General features: G+C 41.0%; 1 long non-coding RNA gene across 5 annotated transcripts in view; it reads right to left on the minus strand.

Annotated features, from left to right (window-relative positions):
- The window catches only part of LOC145714898 (uncharacterized), a 516,405-nt gene that overhangs the window by 101,657 nt on the left and 394,832 nt on the right, over positions 1-19,916 (minus strand). For 4 of the 5 annotated variants that reach the window (XR_014137034.1, XR_014137036.1, XR_014137033.1 and 1 more), the window contains 3 exons: positions 9,302-9,408; positions 7,230-7,347; positions 6,236-6,346 (listed from right to left, as the gene is read on the minus strand). This is a non-coding gene — a long non-coding RNA (uncharacterized LOC145714898). The remainder of the gene's footprint in view (positions 1-6,235; positions 6,347-7,229; positions 7,348-9,301; positions 9,409-19,916) is intronic. The other variant, XR_014137037.1, reaches the window with a different exon arrangement.

Genomic DNA, 19,916 nt, shown 5'->3' on the forward strand with positions numbered 1-19,916 from the left:
CTCTCTCAGATTAAGAAAGTAGTAAGCTCTTCTGACTTAACTAAGGAATTTTGTTGAATGCTAACCTTTTTTAGATGTCTGCTTTTGTGCAGTAGCAAGAGAATCTTATTGTTTTGACTTTCTCCTTAGGACCAATCTCATCATGTTTACTACTGTTAACCCCCACTGATTCTCAGATTTCTGGAATGTAACGCTATTATAATAAGCTCTTTCTAAAAACGTATGGACTCCTGCATTCATTCATTCAACCTATAATTGACCGTATGCTCCATACCAATATATGTAATATAATTCCAAAGCATGAAATGACTAAACAAAGTAATACAAGGGCACACATGTAAGTAACTTTGGAATGGGGTGGTGGGTGACTACTGTAGATTGCACCCAAGGCCACATCTCTCTGAGGAGCTGATGATTTCAGTGAATGAATGATGAGAAGGATCCCACTTTGAGTTAGTTTGAGCACTTTGAGTTACGAATGGGTTTGGCCTCTTCAATGACCAAAAGGAACGTGAGTGTGGGTGGTAGGTTACTGACCAGTGTGTATTTATGATCAAACTAATGAATCTTTGCAAGCCTCCTAAAACATCACACCTGAATTTAGATTTTGTTGTTTTATATTCTTACTAAAAGCAGTTCTTTATGCAGACGTCACAGAACCTGTAACTGCATCTGCTGATAGAGAAGAATGATAAAGATAAGGTCTGATTAGCTGTTGGCCAGATGACAATGAGGTGTCAAAACTTTCCTTAAAGGATTATGGAAGTTTGATAAAGAGGGGAGTGGCTTGACTAATATATATTATATATAACATATATATGTATATATCTATATCTAGATATATACATATACATATACATATATATACATATATATACATATATATACATATATATATATATATATATATATATATATATATATATATAAAGTCTATCAGGTAGACTTTATTTTTTCAAGTAGTTTTAGGTTCACAGAAACACTGAAAGAGAGGGGTTAAGAGATCCCCCTACAGCCCCCGCCCTCACATATGCACAGCCTTCTCCATTATCAACATCTCCACCAGAGTGTTATGGTTGATGAACCTACAATGACACATTACAACCACCCAGAATCCATAGTTGCCATTAGGTTTCCCTCTTAGTTTAGACAAATGCGTAGTGGATAAGATGTAAAAGACAAATGTAAAATGTACAATGGTGTGTATTCATCATCCTAGCATCACAGAGGGTCATTTCGCCATCCTCCACCTATTCATCCCTCCCTCCTCCTGATTTACATTTTAAAAAGATCATTCTGGCTGTTGGTCAGATAACTGATTATATGAAGGGGACATGGGAAGAAGAAAACAGGTTTCTATGAGCTGATATTTTGTTTCGCTCCTTGTAAGACTATTAAAAAAATAAAACTTACATGATTTTTGTCAGATGTGGCACATAAAATACTGCCCAAACAGGGAAATTTAAGCCCTTTCCCCAGAACAGTGCTACATTTGTGTAAAATCTGTGGCATCACAGGATCCAAGTTTCCAATCTCCTTTCTATTGTTCAGCTTCAGCAGACCTACAGTAACCGGACGGTGGTGATGGTTCATGTACCCTCTCAGCAGGCGGAAGTCAAACGAGAGGTGGGCCATGATCACCAGAGAAAGCAGACGTCTTCCCCTGCTATGTTTGTATGCGACGGAGACTTATGCTGGGGCCTGACCACGCCCTTCCTTTCCCAGGTGTGGGTATTCTGTGTGTGTTCCCATGACATTGCCCCATACTACCAGCAGCATAACCTACACATATACACATACACATACCTGCACACACATATACATGTATATGTGTATGTTATATAGACAGTTTCAGCACCATGCTCGGGGGTCATTTTAAGCTATGGAATCACCAAGCAAAAGCACAAAAATGAGTAAAACGTTAGAACACATAAAGAACACCTGTTTAGAGGACAAGTGTTAAAAGAGGAAGGGCAAAGCAGTGACTTGTTCAGACTTAGCTAGGAACGTGGGTGTCTATGGACTAGAGAGTTTTCCTGCTCTGCACATTCATGGATGACTACAGCAGAATCACGAGTATTGACTTGGGGGTTCTAAATAGATTTTAGTCAGTCAGCAAACATGCACGTATGAGGAGAAACTCTGTATGTTCTGCAATATACCGTGAGCCTTCTGAGAGCAGGATGCAGACAATGCACACCCTTCCTTATTCCAACGAAAACAGCACCATGCCTTATCCTGGCCAATCCACAGACTAAACTATTTTCAAACATTCATAAATTAGAGTTGTTTTTTTTTTTTAACTTTGAAACCTATACAGGCAAAAGTGATAAAAGTGGGTTTTCTCTGCTTGGTTTCTGTCCTCCTTGCCTTCTGGGAGGGTAACATAAATTGTACAAGACGTTATTGGGCAAGCCAGCACCAGCAACACTAGAAATCATGCCTTTCTGATTCTAGACTCTTGGCTCCGTGAATTTTTCTTTACCCACAGCTGACTCACTCCCCAGGGGCTCTTGCAGTAAAAGACAATGATATTTCCTCCCCCAGAAAGTGAGTGATAAAACCACACGTACAACTCCCAGCTAGGTGCCATTCCTGAGCTATCTGGATTGCGAACATGTCTAACAGAACGGCTGGTACCAAAATGAATATTTCACCACAAACTATAAATTGTACAGTCGGCATTTCAAATGCCCCTGCTCTCATCAGGAATGATTGGGTAAAAAGGCCTCCTGGAAGTAATTAATCTCTGCTCTATGTGGAGCCCTGTTAGGGAGACCTGAGCCCCGAGATCTGTTAAGATGCATGATTTAAAGGGAGCCGCACAAAAAATCTGCCACAAACGTAACCATCTATGTAGGAGGTCTCCTGGAGCATTTTCAACACATTTCTGTGTTATAACTCACCCCGTGTGAAGTTATAGAAGGACTGCACTTAAACACTTGAGGTTTGACAATGTAAAATGAGGCAAACTTAGACCTCAATCTGTGTCAACACCAACTCAATGAAGTTTTCAACATCCTTCACGCCCGGGTCTGGCAGAGGGTCTGGGTGACGCAGCCATAGCTCACATGTCTGTCAGTCCTGCTTCTCCCTGCCCGTGAGGGCCGTGCTGGAAAGGGTTCCCGCAGATCCCAGGCCTCCAGGAACGGCCTGTGGCCACACATCCCTTTCCAGATCTAATGTTCCAGGAAATGTGCTGCCATAAACAACGTGACTCCGGGAGAGCTGGTCACTGGTTTCATTCTGCCATCCCCTATAAACCCATGTGAGGAAGCATCTGGGCTTCCCCGGCTTGAAAACTCTAGGTGTTATTGGGTATTACTGGGTATTAATGATATGTTCCTATGGGAACTCTCCTGAATGAAGGAATCGATGGGGCAAGGACGTGAGAGCTAGATGGTCCAGGGAATGGAGGGAGGCAGGGCTGTTCTCCACCCCATGACTGATGCGTTCAGAGCGGATTGCCCATTTTGAGCAGGGAGGCTGACAGGCATCTGAGTCCTGGAAGGGGAGTCAGCTGGACGCATCACCGCAGACCCTCAGGGGACCCCGAGCAAGAGCCATTCCAAATCCCAACTGCGGGCAGTGCTGGGGTGCTAATACACCAGCAGCCATAACCAGGACCAGGCCAGGCATCAGGTGGTTGGACCAGGACCGGGTCAGGCATCGGCCGTGATGGAGCTGGAGGGGATGCGAAGCTGGTCAGGTCCCAGGACACATTAGTCCACTGTGACTCTGCCTCGGTCTGTCACTGGACTTGCCTTTATTTCTGATTCAGGGAACACAAACTGGCCTTCTGGAACAGTCCTCTAGACGGACACTTGCTCCAGGACTCAAAACAAACACTATCTGATCTAGAAGAATTCTGGCACCCACACAACAACCGAAGTCTGCCATGTTTCTGACACTGCTATAGCGCATTTGGACAAAGACGCAATCTCGCTAAGAACAAATACTAGTGAGATGTCTGCCTTCCTGGTTTTGCCCACGCCATATGCGGGAGCATTTTAGAGCTTGTTGGCAATACAATGCTAGCTGAGCACAAAGTCATTACAGATACTGAAAATGCGAGGCCAGAACCGAGGATATTAGGACCTTGCTTAACCTTCATTCTCTGGTCTTAGACAAGTCCTTGTGGCTGAAAAGCACGTAAGAGACTAACATGCCGATATTTTGTTTGTTTTTCACTTTTCAAATTCCACTAAGCTTACCATTTCTCTGGCTACCTGGATCAAAAACAGAGTTTTAAATTTTGTTTTTAGGAATTCCAATTTGTGTAATTCCAATTTGTTTTTATTTTTAAAGTAGACCTAAAACTTCTCCCCTGAAGAACGCTAGCCATCGAAGATTTCAACCAATGCCAAAGTCTCTAGTGGTGAATACTGTATGGAAATCAATTTGATTATAAATTTCATATTAATAAATAAATAAATAAATTAATTAATTAATTAAATAAATGCTCTATCTCATGAATGATAGGTTAACTAAAGGATTTTTTACTCTGTTTTGTTCTGCTTTCTGTAAGTCTCAAAGCTTAGCCTCTTGCTGATTTTGCCACAAAAGCATATTTTGCTAATAAATCTCTAGATAAATCTGTCTTTGTTCTTGTCAGGGAGAAAAACAGCCATGACACATTTTTCAGTATTCTAAAATGTGTTCTCAGAGGTCAAAGTCATAGTGAGTTGTGATTGCCCCTGCATGGTACACGTTTTCGGGTGCTATTTTAATAGGATAGAGTTAAATAACATAAAATGAGAGCTATTTTTTTTTCGGTTAATTGACTTTGATGAGAGAATAATCCACTTCAATCAAATGATGAACACATGTATGTAAGTTACATCTACACAGAAGAGAACCAAATGAAAACTCCCCAAACCTAAGTCAAAGATACTACAATTTAATAAACCACTTTAAAGTTTTTTTTCTTTTTTTTTTTTTTAACCGTTTATTTATTTTTGAGACACAGTGTGAGCCAGGGACAGGCAGAAAAAGGGACAGAGAGAGAATGCCAAGCAGGCTCTGCACTGTCAGCACAGAGCCCAGTGAGGGGCTCGAGCTCACAAACCATGAGATCATGACCTGAGCCAAAATCAAGAGTCAAACGCTTAACCAACTGAGCCACTCAGGTACCCCTAAAGTTTTCTCTTAACACGATGAGCAGAGAAAGTGTGATGTGATGGCCACTGAGATCTTAGTCCTGGGGTGACGCCCACCATGTAGCAGAGAACCACAGAGCTGCCATTCCCCCAAGAGTGTTTCAGGAACTGGCTTGGGTGACTTTGTCTTGACATAGAAAATTTCCCTCACCTCCTTCTGATCTCAGTTCAATGTTACTTCCATCAAAAATGTTGCACTGATTCCCAAATGCATGCCACACGAGTTATTCCATCTTGCCAGGTAATAGATACACAATTTACATTTTAAAAATCATTTCCTTAACCTCGGTCTTCACCAAGAGGCTACACATTCCATGAGGCAGAAAACAGGCTGTTTGGGTGTTTGGTTTTGCTCACTCTTTTATCCCCAACGCTTAATCCAATCCTTGGTACATAGTAGTTGCTTAGCAAATACACATTACAAAATAAGTAAGTGAAAAGTGAATTAATGAATACTCACTGTTTAAAACAGCTGTATCGTTTCCATGCTGAGGAAAAATATAAACAACATTTTCCCAATCGACCGCACATGTTTTTTAAATTCCTTTCTGTATGGCTACCTAGGTACCTGTTACTTTCAAGAGCAAATGATCCTCAACATTTAGCTTCTCACGAATGGGTGTTCATATAACTTTCTTTTGATGAACATCTTCCTGTGTGACTTATAATTTGAAACACCTAAAGGGAAGGAGAAAATACCTTTTGTCTCAGACTGCTGATTTTGTCCTGGCATTGAAAGTCTACTGGACTGTACCTTGTGGGATGATTAACATCACTCGGACTGAGTCTCACCTCCCCAGTGTGTAATCCTGTGTTTCTACTGAGCCTCCGTGCTGCCCGTCTCACGGCCTGTCTACGCCTATCACGATGGTAACATGAGAACATGTGGGAACATGTTTTCTACACTCCATATATAACCATTGTGGCCCCTGGTCCATTCTTCATTCATATTTTGAGATCCTAAGCTCTAGTGTTAGAGACGGGGTCGTCTGGGAGGTGGTTAGGTCACGAGGGTGGCACCCTCATCAGTGGGATTAGTGCCTTTCTCAAAGAGTCCCCAGAGATCTCCCTCATACCCTCCTCCGTGAGGGCGCAGTGAGAAGACAGACGTCCTTGAACCAGGAAGCGGGTCTTCACCCAGGACTGAATGTACTGGGCCCGTGATCTGGGACGTCCAGCCTCCAGAACTGTGAGAAATAAATGTGTGCTATGTAGGACCCCTCCCCTAGTCTGTGGGATTCTGTAGTAGCTGCCCGGACAGACTAACACAGGAACATAATACTATCATTCAGATTAGCGCATGCAGAGATATATGCAGAGTACAAGGGGTAATGTCCTAAAATGCAGAGTATTGTGGGGCTTAGGGAGAAAATGAAAACACTGATGGAAGATTATTCATTCCTATCTCAGTTGTTAGTCAAACTACTCTATCTAAAAAAGTTTCTTCTCCCTGACAACATTCTCTGATTTTAAGGCGAGATGACTATATCTCTATCTATCTATCTATCTATCTATCTATCTATCTATCTACCTACCTACCTACCTACCTACCTATCTATCTATATAAAACAAATCACCAAGGCAATTCTTTACAACTATCTTCCTGAACAATAATTTAAAATGTCAACTAGTAATGTCAAGCCCCAGTCTTTAAAAGAACTGGAAAATCGGTTCTCCATGGTCAACGGCCATTTCAGCCCTTCTAGGGACTGACCTGATTCAAGTCTCTGAAGCTTGCATTTACTTTTTTGGATATTCACGTTGAAAGGTCAGAATTTTCACGATTACTGCCAGAAAGCTTCTTTCTCTGGGTTTATACACAGTCCCGACACTGGCTTGCAGTCACGAGAACCTGGCTTGTATTAATCTTCCTTCTTTTTATTCCTCGTTAACTCGTATTCAAAGAGAGGATAGGACAGGCTCGCCCACACTCTCTAAAACGTTTCATGGTGTTCAATGCAAGGGACGTGGCCGAGAATCTGAGAATTAAGGCTGCAGTAAGAAATTCAGAATTACAGACAATGTGACCTTTGCAGATGTGCTGATGGCAGTTACAAACATGGGCCTTACCGATCTTTCAGCACGGTGGTGGGCACACAAACACAGCTGGCTTTTAACAATCACTGGCTTGCCTTCTGATAATCACCGTTCTTCCTTTCATCTATTTCGCTGGTCACCAGAAATAAAACTGTACATATAGATGAGATCATATATCACCATTCTATAAGATCTTGATTATAAGTTATCATATATTATACAAACATATACTGTGTAATACGTAATGCCTATATAAAGAAAATCATATACATTTGTCTACATAATCTACTTATATATTTGGTGTCTAATATTATTTAAAGAAGAAGACAAACGCTGTCCAAATCTTGTTTTTTGTACACTTGGCTCTTGACTGTAATATTTTATTTCATTGAAGTTTATTTATTTTTTTAGTAACCTCTACATCCAACTTGGGGCTCAAACTCACAACCCTGAGATCAAGAGTTGCACGCTCTACTGACTGAGCCAGCCAGGCGCCCCTTGACTGTAATATGTTCCAGTAACAAACAAAACCACGTTCAGATGAAACCACGGCATCCAGGATCCCACGGAATCCTCATACAGAAATCTTTCCGTGGGTCAGATATATAAGTGTTTAGTGTTTGTTTTATTAGTAACTAAAACAATTTGGGGCATTTGGCACAAGCCTGCCAAATAATATATTGTCTATCAGGAATATTTACTCAAGCCCACAGCTAACCTTCCATCAATCATCTTTTGAGGTGGCAAAATAGGCAAGATAAGGTAATGCTTGTGAACCTGTGTTTACTTTGCATGCTAGTACTGCTTACATCTAAATGCTGGAAAAAAGATATTTTTACATGGAATAATTAAAATAACGTTTTAGTATTTAGTAGGTTTTAGTATTATAGCAGAGTCAAATGCTGGCCATGTTGGATTTGCTAAGGGTCACATGCTGTTCTCAAATATTCTCTGAGAAGAGAAAAATTCCGCGTATTTCCTGAAACCATGGGGCTTAGAAGGGGAGTTGTTATTATCTGATAAGAATGAATGCTCTATATACCAAACCAGATAAGCTTTAGGGTTTTTCAGTGTTTGCAAATAAATCACGGGGGTGCCTGGGTGGCTTAACCAGTTACATGTCCGATTTTGGCTCAGGTCATGGTCTCGCGGTTTGTGGGTTTGAGCCCCGCTTCGGGTTCTGTGCTGACAGCTGGGAGCCTGGAGCCTGTTTCAGATTCTGGGTCTCCGTGTCTCTCTGCCCCTGCCATACACTCTTTCTCTCTCTCAAAAATAAATAAACATTAAAAAAGTTAAAAAAAAAAAAAACAAATAAAACATGAATCTATAAACCTAGAGCAAAATTAATCTCATTCAATCCTTTTAATTTTCAGGATCTGAGACCCCTGGAATTTAACTGAGTCAGAATCTATAAACCAAATCCCCAGCAAATGGATGTAAAAGGGAACACATAGAAGCTTCCAGATCACCTTAGCCATGTTGCTACTATATAATATATATTATATAATGTGCAATTGTATATAATGATTACATATATCATATGTGAACTACATGGTATGTTATCTATATTATATGTTAGTGATAATACACACACATGATATTTATTAGCTGTGCCTTTGAAATGTTTCCAAGCTGCATTTCCATCTGCAAAGCCCTCAAGTTCATTCTCTTCAAACCCTCCTTTGCTGTACTTGAAGCTTGTGCAGGAATCCCAGGAACTTAAACCATGTGGCAAATCCCAATTACATGCGAGTATGTGAAGCATGTAAAGAGCATAACTTGAAGAAGATAAATATTAGCCCCACTTGACCGTGATGTCAAATAAAGTAGACACGGCCCGAACTCCTAGCAGGCCTGTGGGAGTGGAAGACGGCCCACAGATTCCTTCACTGGCTGGAACCACAGCATTCCTGACTTCCCTCCCAGTCTAGCTGGAGGAAGGGTGACCAAGCTCTGGGGGAGGACTAGATTCAGAGTCAGTGTTACCATAAGAAGTTCCTGAGAACTGAGACGTCCAATCTCCATTCAGACGACTGGTCAAGTCTACGTCAGGTTGTGCCCCAGTAACACACACGGTTGCTCACAAATGAGTAACAGGGACCTACCCATCCGGGCATTGACATGTTGGCTGTGAAGTGAACACACGTGTAGAAAGTCTCACGTTTTCTTGGTCTGCTTGAATAAGCGGCTCCCTGCAAGCACACTGCAAAACCTAAGTAAGAAAGACAAAATGAATGCACATGAGTACAGGGTAGGACAAGGTCTATCTGTGAACTGTAGAGAATAAACCATAACCCTTGTCCTTCAGGGGCCTGCATAGAAGCAAGAATCATGGACCTCAGATGACCAGATGGGCTTTACATAACAAGCTGGAAACGACCCGAGAACAGACAGATTTTAGTCATGTATGGGGCTTGGGGGCGTGCGGCAAGAAACACACAGTGTGTAAGCCTTACTTCTCTGTACTTTGGAGACCTGAAGATCTTCATTCACCAGAATAGCAACTGGAAGCCAGTTCACTGTCAAGAACAGCCAATGTCAACTCCAGGAACACCTTTGGAATATCCCTCTGTGCCCAGGACTGAATTTACCATGAAGCAAGAAAGAGATAGGAATCCCCCCCCAGCCCCCACTCAACTGCTGAGATGATTAATATCACTCAGACCAAGGCTCAGTGGACTCAACTGAGTCAAACGTCTCTTCTCTCGCTTCTGATTTCTGTCCCTGGGTCTGCATCTCTCAGGGCCAGTTGGGAACAGGAAACCCCCTTTTCCCCAGAAGAAATGCCTCCCATGACACAGTGCAGTGGGGCTCCTTTGCTTCTGGCCCCCACAGATTGATTTCATCATACCATAGCTTCCTCGTCTACTTATTCACATCTATTCATTCACTCAATGAGTGAGTGTCTACCAAATAGTTGAGTGAAATGCTCATTTCCAAAAATGGATTCTGTAAGTACAATGCTAAACAACACAGGTGGGGCTCCTGTCCTTAGGGATCTAGGCGTGCCATCGGAAGGCTTTCCAAAGTGCAGAGGTATGGGTCACTCAGACATAAACCACTACGTATGGTGCAGTCCACATCTTTATGCTCCTACACAACTTTCTCAAGTGTTCACGTTTGGGAATAACTGTTCACACTGGAACACACACGGCTGGACTGAGAGCATTAAATACTTGATAACTGAACACCTGTAATCACCATGTATTTTATATTCAGATTGAGAAGAGGAACATCCCCCTGAAAGAAAACATTCCACATTCCAGAGCTGTGACTCAACAATTTACTGTGTCAGACTGAATCTTACCTTTTGAGCTTCTCTGCCTCCAGAGAAGGGGTTAGCCTGGAAATATTCATAGAGCAGCTTTGTAAAGAGGGTGGGGTTGTCAAATGAGGGTATAGCTGGGAAGTGCTCTTATGGCCTGAAATGAGACTGGCATCATCATGGTATGGGGGTGACCTGGCATTCAAAGAGGAGGCTCTTTGTCTGTGTGGCAGGGAATCCATGGGCTAGGGTGTGGTCTCGATCATGTGAGCACTTGGAAGCAGATGATCATGCTCCAGAGACTTGACAAGGCTGATTAACAGCCCCCTCATGGGGAGAAGCCCTAGGAGGTGACACAAGACACCAGGTTCGACCGACCTGTGTGAGTCTTGAAAGTCAGACCGTCTCTTTCTACTTCTCACTTCACCCCCCAGTGTTCTGGAAAGTGTTGCATCTCAAAAAGGAAGTGTGTGAATTTCTCCTTCTGGAGATGCAGAGGAGGCATTAGAGACGATTCAGAAGGCATCAAAGCATCCCCATGGAAAGGATGAGCCTGTGTGGTTCGCCACCTGTGGGGTTTCCAGAACCGCCCTAATAGGCCATGGCCTCCTGTTCCATCCACCAGCCTCTGCCTCAAGTTATTAGTCTTTCCCTGCCATGTTTCCTTTTGACAGGTAGCAAATCGAGGGCATCAATCTGCTGTTACCTCCGAAGCTTTTGAAAGAAATCCTGAGCAATGTCGTTCAGACCCAGAGCAAGGACACTCTGACAGCTGCCTTCCCAGAAGGGCATTTTTTACCCTGGTGAAATGCAGCAAACAAAACTGTCAGATTGGCAATGACATCCAAGTATAAAGTAGAGAAAGATCACGGTAAGTAATTGTGTACATACAATAAAACATTCACTGGTGATTTTTCTTGAGTTGACATTGTGTTACGTAAGATCGTGGGAGCTTTCTCTCATAAACGTTTTCATCTTTCTGTCTAAGGACAGAGCAGTTAGGACTCAACCACAATATGGAAACTCCAGAAAGAGGATCTTCCTCCAAACCTGACCACATTTTGTAGAGAGATTGGACCAAGTGAATGAAGTGCCAGGCTTTCTAGAGTTGGCAGGTATCGAAGTCATGCAAAAGGCTTTCTCTCTAAATGTGCGTACGTGTGTGTAAGAGTGAATATGTGCCCCCACCCACCCACCCACCCAGCCACACAGGCACAGGCATGCCTTTAAGGATACATAATGAGACATTTTTTATTTGTTTGAATCCGTATGTTTTAGGGTAAGGCTTAGTTCGTCAAGAGCTCCAGTTAAGACAGCAAATGCACTTCTTGGCAACTCTATTTTCCAACATTTTTAAAAAAAAATTTTTTAATGTTTATTTATTTTTACAGAGGGAGAGACAGAGAGAGACAGAGCATGAGTGGGGGAGGAGCAGAGAGGGAAAGGGAGATACAGAATCTGAAACAGGCTCCAGGCTCTGAGCACAGAGCCCAACGTGGGGCTCAAACCCACGGACAGCGAGATCATGACCTGAGCCAAAGTCGGACGCTCAACCGACTGAGCCACCCAGGCGCTCCTCTATTTTCCAACATTTTTACAGAAAACACCACCCATATGTCAAGTTGGGGAGGGAGACTAAGAATTTTGTTTTAAATATTCTAGGAAATATATGTTGAAAGTTTTACTAGTTTCTGTATAATCTTGTATACATAAAAGTCATTTCGAAAGTACCCAAGACTTAGTGCTTGAGGTCTCACAGGTGGGAGCTCATGGTGGGAGTCCATAGGGAAAAGAGCCTTGCATAGTGCCTCCAACTGCTGGAGCTCAGGTTGGTCAGGCTGAGGACTGCCTTCCTAGCGGTACATTTACAGTTACATCAAGTCTGTGCATGCCTGGGACCCGCTAATGAGTGAGGACATGGGGCAGGGGAAATAAATAGCACGACGTATCTGCTATAAAACAAAACCAGAGCTTCTGTATTACAAATTTTGAGGCAGAATCCTGGCTCCTGAGAATGTTCAGCCAAATTATTTGCAACCTGGGATATATAAATATGCAGCAAAGTCTAGACCTGTTCTGTTTACTTTCTCTTTTTCTCTCTCTCTCTCTCTTTTTTTTTTTTTTTTTTTTTTTTTTTTTTTGCTGCTGCTGCAAAAGTATTTTTTTTTCCCCCTTTCTTCTCTTCCCCTTAAAAGAAACTGCCCGGGCTGGCGTGTTCATCAAAGCAATTCAGCGAGAATGCACTTTGACAGACTGCATTAAGAATGTTGACTTGTGAAAACAAAAGGTGGTTTTATAATGCACATAAATTATGTGCTTTAAAAAAGCTGAAGGTTCAGAATTCTTTAATGATACTCAAGCAGAGCAGAATGAAGCTTGGCCTATTTTTCGTTTTAGCACTTCAAAAGGTTTTTTTTAGGATTCCACAGCTGATAAAACTCAAACAAAAAAGGTAGCACAGTACATTATGGTTTCCTATTTGCATTTATTAAAATTAAATTTAAGTCAACATATATTTATTAAGTATCAGCTGTGAGCCAAATACTGGGCTGAACACTATTTATTAGGGATATAAGGATGGATTGAACGATGTTAGAAGTTTGGGGGAACATATCTCCTCACGTGGGTAGTCTATGCAACGTAATGAAAAATGTTATTACTGTGTGACTTGGAAAAGTATTGTGTGATTTCAAAGAAGCACTTGATTATATTTGATTGAGTGTTCATAAAATATTTTTAACGAAAACCAAGTTGTGATCTAAACATTTCCTAAGGAGTGGATATTAAAGAAACAAGTATGGAGAGAGATTCCATAAGCAAAATCACCATGAACCAAGGGCACATCCAGGCTCTGTGACGGTGGATGGTCCGTTTAGCGTCTAAAGTCATAGAGAGGAAGAACAGAGATAAAGATGGAAAAAAAAAAAAGAGCACAGACAATTACAAATATTACAACGCTATGGACATTTGGTAAGAAAATGTTCTGATAAGAGCCGTGCTTCCCAATAACTAATCCTACAATGGTGAGTCGTTAGACTTGTGTGAGTAATGAGAAGACCCACCAGGGTAAAGGTCAAACAGTTCTTTCATGATTTAGAAAAACCTGAAAATGATACAGATAACAATGAATTTGAAACCTGAAGGTAAGGAAAAAAATAAATATATAAACACATAGAATTGACAGCAACATCAAAGCTACCTAATAGCAGGGAATAAATCTAATTATACGATATCGTTTACACAGGAAACAACAAAAAATGCTGAGAGAATTTAAAGAAGACCTAAGTAGAAAAACATATCATGTCTATAGATTGGAGGGCACGATTATTTTTAAGGTACCCATTCTCCCCCAGCTTGATTTATAGGTTCAATGTAATCCTTACCAATATATCACCAGGTTTTTTGCGGCAATTGAGAATTTGAGATCTCAAATTTACACGGGAAGTCAAAGGGCCTAGATTAGCCAAGGTTTTCCTTAAAAAGCTCAAATGTCAAAGGTTTAAGTTACCAGATATCAAGACATACAATGAAGCTACAGTAATCAAGACAGTAGCACATTTGTAAAACACATTAAAGAAAAAAGAAAGTAGCATAGGATTAGACAAAAGAATCTGTGAAACACAGTGTAGAAGCTGTAGGATGACCCACTGACACGGTCAGCTTACTTATGGGAAGGTGTTACACCAATTCACTGGGGACTGCCAATTAAGTAAGTCATTTTGGTTCAATTAGATATGAATAATTTAAAAGAAGAATTGTTACTCTACCTCAAATAAGTGGATCTAAAATAGATTATAGACTATCTGTAAAATGTAAATAGCACAACTTATAGAAAAAAACCAGGAGAATATGCTTATGAACTTGGGGTGGTATACAACAGTTTTTAAATAGGACACAAAAATCAGTAGGCACAAAGGAAAAAAAAACCTACTAAATTGTTTTTCCTTAGAATGAAATACTTTTGTTCATCAGAAGACATCAATAGAAAACTTAATGGATAACACAGAAAGACACTGTAGTCTCAAAATGCACGCACACACACACACACACACACACACACACAAAACCCCAATATCCATAATATATAAGGTCCTACTCTTACAAACCATCCCAAAAAAAGACAATTGAATTAATAAGCATTTTCAAAAGACCTGAGCGGACACTTTCCACATGAGGATTTCTAGATGGTCAACAGGCTTCTGAACAATTATTCAACATCATTACTCAGCAGGAAAACTCAAACGAAAGCCAGAATGCATGCCACCGCCCAGCTTCTAGAATAGAGGAAACTGCAAAAACAAGACTGATAACTTCAAGTCTCTACCTGGCTAGGAAGGGACGGAATCTGAGCATCCGCCTGGAGGGTGCGGGCACTGGCACAGTCACTTCAGGGAAGAGTTTGGCGGTGTGAGCTCAAGGCAAACATGTACCCATCCCACGGGCAGCAATCCCCTTCCTGGGTATTCAGCTTCGACAGCTGAGTACGTAAGTCCAACAAAGGCAGGAGAGGGTTCATCACATCTTTATTGGAACGACCCAAATAATCATCAACAATACAGTGGATAAGAACAAGTGGTGTACATTTTTATAACAAACATTACCAAGTAATAATAAAAATAGAATGAACTACTGCATGGAACAACATGAATGAATCTCAGAGACATAATGATGAGTAAAAGAAAGCCAGAAAAAGAGTGTGTGCAGCATGACTATTTATCTACAGGTTACGGAAGGCGAAACTCATCTGTGATGACAATGGATGTGAACCCCGTGGTTCCTCTGCGTAAGAAGATGATGCTGACTGAGAAAGAGAACAAGGGAATCTGCTGGGGTCCTGCGGATATTTATATTTTGAACAGAGTGATAGTAACATAGGTATATTCATCCATAAAATATTAACTGAATTTCACACTTAAAGATTTGTCCAGTTTATGTGTATTATGTGTTAAACTCGATCATTTTTTTAAGACCTCGTTTTTCCCCTTTACCTATAGTGTGGTAAAATGTTCTATTTTAAGACAAAAATGATAGTAAAGTCTTTTTTTTTCTAAGAAAGGGGACAAAAACTAGGGCTCCTGGGTGGCTCATTGGTTCAGCGTCCGACTTGGGCTAAGGTCATGATCTCACAGCTAGTGAGTTCGAGCCCCGCACTGGGCTCTGTGCTGACAGCTCAGAGCCTGGAGCCTGCTTCAGATTCTGTGTCTCCCTCTCTCTCTGCCCTCCCCAACTCGCTCTCTCTCAAAAAAAATTTTTTTTAAAGTTTTTTAAAAAAGGAGACAAAAATCAATTTCTCGTTCATTTTTCCCTAGAATTCCATTCACATAAATATTTTCATATACCTAGGGGCACCTGGGTGGCTCAGTCAGTTAAGCATCTGACTTTGGCTCAGGTCATGATCTCACGGCTCGTGGGTCCGAGCCCCGCATCAGGCTCTGTACTGATGGCTCGGAGCCTGGAGCCTGCTTTGGATTCTGCATCTCCCTCTCTCTCTGTTCCTCCCCTGTTCTCACTCTGTCTCTCTCTCAAAAATAAATAAAGATTAAAAAAATTTTAATATTTTCATTTACTATGCATTTCAGCAAAACAATGGAGAGGAAATACATTTTCTTCATTTTATTGAGAAAAAAGGGGGCTCTGAGACTATTAAGAGGCATTGCAATGATTAGATGCATAATAATGAAACTGTCTTCTTTTATAAAGTATTGCTCTGATCGTATTATATATTGGCATTTCAAAAGAAACGTTACCCAAAAGAATTCTATTGTACCTGATCATTCAGAGCCCTAGTTTCATTTCTAATATATCTTAGAGTTACCCCTGGAAAGAAAGTGTTCCTTTCCTAATACACATGAGATCGTGTGCTGAATTTGCAAGGATGATCACGTTTGACTGGAATAAATTCATAATAGCTGTAATAAGTTTCAAATAGGCCAATATTCACTTTATATACCTTTCTTTATATACCTCTTTGGCACATAAAGACATTTATGAAAAACTTCACCGGGTGATCTAAAGGCTCACATGTCAAAGTGATTCAAATTTAACTAATTTTAAAGCATGTAAGTAATAATGTAAAATGCAATTGCATTAGTATAATTTCAAAAATTGTGAACCATCTATTTTCTCACACATAAAAGCCATACATTGTTATATAGATAGTGTGTGTGTGTGTATATGATATATATATATATATATATATATATATATATATATATATATATATATAATGAATAGACTATGATGTGTGTTTTCAGCTGGGGTAGATAGAGTAATGGCCCCTAATATATCCACGTCCTAATCCCCAGAATCTGTCAATATGTCACCTTACATGTCCAAAGGGACTTTGCAGGTGTGATTAAGTTAAGGACCTTGAGATGGGGCGAACATCCTGGTCTACCCAGGTGGGTCTGGTGCCATCACAAGGTCCTCACAAGAGGGAGGCAGAAGGGCAGGAATCAGAGGAGAAGACGTGACAGCAGGACCAGAGGTTGAGTGTTGGAAGGGGACCCATAAGCCCTGGGATGCTGGGACTCAAGTAGGCTCTAGGAGTTGAAGAAATAAGAAATTAGATTTTCCCCTAAGTCTCCAGGGGGATCACATCCTTGCCAACACCTCAGGTTTAGCCCAACTGCACTGCAAGATCCTGAACTTGTGTTGTCTACAACTAAAATGTGTGGTAAGCTATTACAGCAACAGTAGGAAAATAGTACAGTATTCTACAAGGAAACTCTGGGAGCAGCATTATTAAGATAAAACATTAAAAATTAAACTGAACTCAGAACCCACCACTAAAGTCTGGAGATGGGCTGCCGCAAAGTCTCATCTACAAAGGATCAGGCATCTACATGTTTGCAATGATAATAAAAAATAAATAAAAAGATTTAAACTGTGGTGGCTGGGTGGCTCCGTCAGTTAAACATCCTATCCTTGGTTTCAGCTCAGGTCACGATCTCATGGTTTGTGGGTTCCAGCCCCGCATTAGGCTCTACGCTGGCAGTGCAAAGCCTGCTTGGGATTCTCTCTCTCTCTCTCTCTCTCTCTCTCTCTCTCTCTCTCTCTCTCTCTGCCTTACCTGTGTGTGTGTGTGTGTGTGTGTGTGTGTGTGTGTGTGTGTCTGTCAAAATAAATAAACTTTAAAAACAATTTTAAAAAGAATTTTTAAAAAAGTTTTAAACACGAATGCATGCTCAAATGTCTCTTCAGAAAGCAAAAATTTAAACTTTTCATGGGCATTCCTTATTTTGCTAGCTTAGGAAGAAAATATTGCCACATGCGTCTACATTCTTGGAAGGACAGTGTATGGCACTTGGACGAAAATCAGGAGGGCCTGTACTATTCACTGGTGCCACCAAAGTATCTAATTGTTGTCCTCAGTCACAAAAAGAGCCTCCGTGTTGCTGCTTCATGCAATTAAAGAAAGATGCCTCTTCCTGTTCATTTTGGGTATTCAGCACACTGGGAGCCATAATTAGTATGAGCCTTCTCCTTTGTAGATATTTTTAAGTCAGCAGGAAGTTGTCTGAAAAGAGACACTGCACTTTTAACATTTCAGGTAATTTTTCCAACCTTAAAAATTCATGCTGGTAAACTAAATGGCTTTGGGAAAAGAACAGAGAGCTAGTTACGTGGTCCTTTATGGTAGATGGAAAGGAAACAGTCCTTGGAAAATGAAGGTCAGACGTGCCAGGCTTTCAATCCTAAACCCAAAGTTTGCACTTCTCCCTGTTTGGGGTGATGCTGGGGTCCACCGAGGGAGCTATCCTCCCTCCCTTCCTTTCTCCCAGAAACGGCCCTTTATGGAAGGGAGAACAGGGGCTACGACCTCTATATTCCAAAACAAAATATGTTCAGACACTACACAGTTACTTTGCAGCCAGTGGTTCACACAACCAGTGGTGGGGTGAAAGATCCAGTAGATGTGGCCTCTGCACTCCTCATGTGGAGATTTTTCCAATTCTACATATCTATAGATTAATTTCTTTCCTAAGCTTTGCAGTTTCCAAATCTATTCTTTTCCAGCTTTTTGGTTAAGTTACTTCTGTATGCACCAACCTAAGTGGATATAAGTACCACTATGGACTAAATTGGGGCGCCCCCCAAATTCATATGTGGAAGCCTGATCCCCAGTGAGACTGTATTTGGAGACAGGGCCTGTGAGGAGGTGATAAAGGTTAAGTGAGGTCACATGGGTGGGCTCTTAATCTGATGGCACTGGTGTCATTGTAAGAAGAGCAAGAGACAATAGTCTCTCCCTGACCGTGTGAGGACATTTCTGGCTATCTGCAACCCAGAAAGAAACCATGCCAGATCTCCATCTTGGATTTTCCACTACCCAGAATTGTGAGGAAATAAATTTGTTGTTTAAGCAATGCAGTCTGAGGTATTTTGTTATGGCAGTCTGAGCAGACTAATATAATTGCAAGTGCTACACGACAAGCCAAAAAAATGAACTAAAGTCATGTATGGCAACATAAAATATCTTCGTAACTTGATAGTAAGTGAAAACAATCGTCACTAAACACTGCAGAGTGAGTACCATTTTTTTGTAAAGCACGGAAGCAAGGAAAATGGATCTGTGTTACTCTACATTAGAGTCACCTGTCACTTCTGGTTTGGGTCTATCACGAACAAATCTGCCGTGAAATTTGTGCATGCACCTTTGTGTGAACACATAGGTTATCATTTCTCGGGGAAATGGTGAAACGATTCTATGAGGAGAATGGCTCTGTGGTAATGACAGGTGGTGCGTGTAACTTTTTAAGAAAATGCCAAGTTGTTCTGCAAAGTGGCTGTGACATTTCACATCCCCACCAGCCATGTGAGGGGTCTGGTTACTCTAAATCTTCAGCAACAGTTGCTGTGGTCACTCTTTTCCAATTCTAATCATTTTGGTCCGTGTGTACTGATATCTCACTGTGATGGTAATTTGAATTTTCCAATGATTAAGGATAATGAGGATTTTCAGTCATTAGTCTCTTGGAGGTAAGAGGGGAATGTTGGGCAATTATTTCCACAGGACAATGAAATAATATTTTGGGACGATAGGAACATACTCCATGTCACTACGGTGATGGTTACACGAATACATACTCATTCACCTAAAAACAGATGCAGTTCATTATCCATGAGAGAACCTCAACAAAACCAATGCAAATATATGAAATCGATTTGGAAAGCCTACCCAACAAAATCGATTCAGAGACAAATGAGCATGTAATAAAATTCTATATATAAAAAAAAAAAAAAAACCAAGATAGTAAAAAGCACAAAAATTCAGTACAGTGTCTGGAGAAAAGAGGAATACGCAGATAAATTTAGTTTCATAGGTGTTTGGAGGGTTCATAAGGGTTCCTTTTGTTCTTATGTTTCATAATTTATACAAATATAACAAATATGTTGTTTGGATGCACAGGTCACTGCATAATAAATTCGACTTATAAAAACAAGCTCTTAGT

Source organism: Panthera onca, chromosome Y (assembly GCF_046562875.1).
Source record: "Panthera onca isolate mPanOnc1 chromosome Y, mPanOnc1 haplotype 2, whole genome shotgun sequence".
Classification (NCBI taxonomy): Eukaryota; Metazoa; Chordata; class Mammalia; order Carnivora; family Felidae; genus Panthera; species Panthera onca.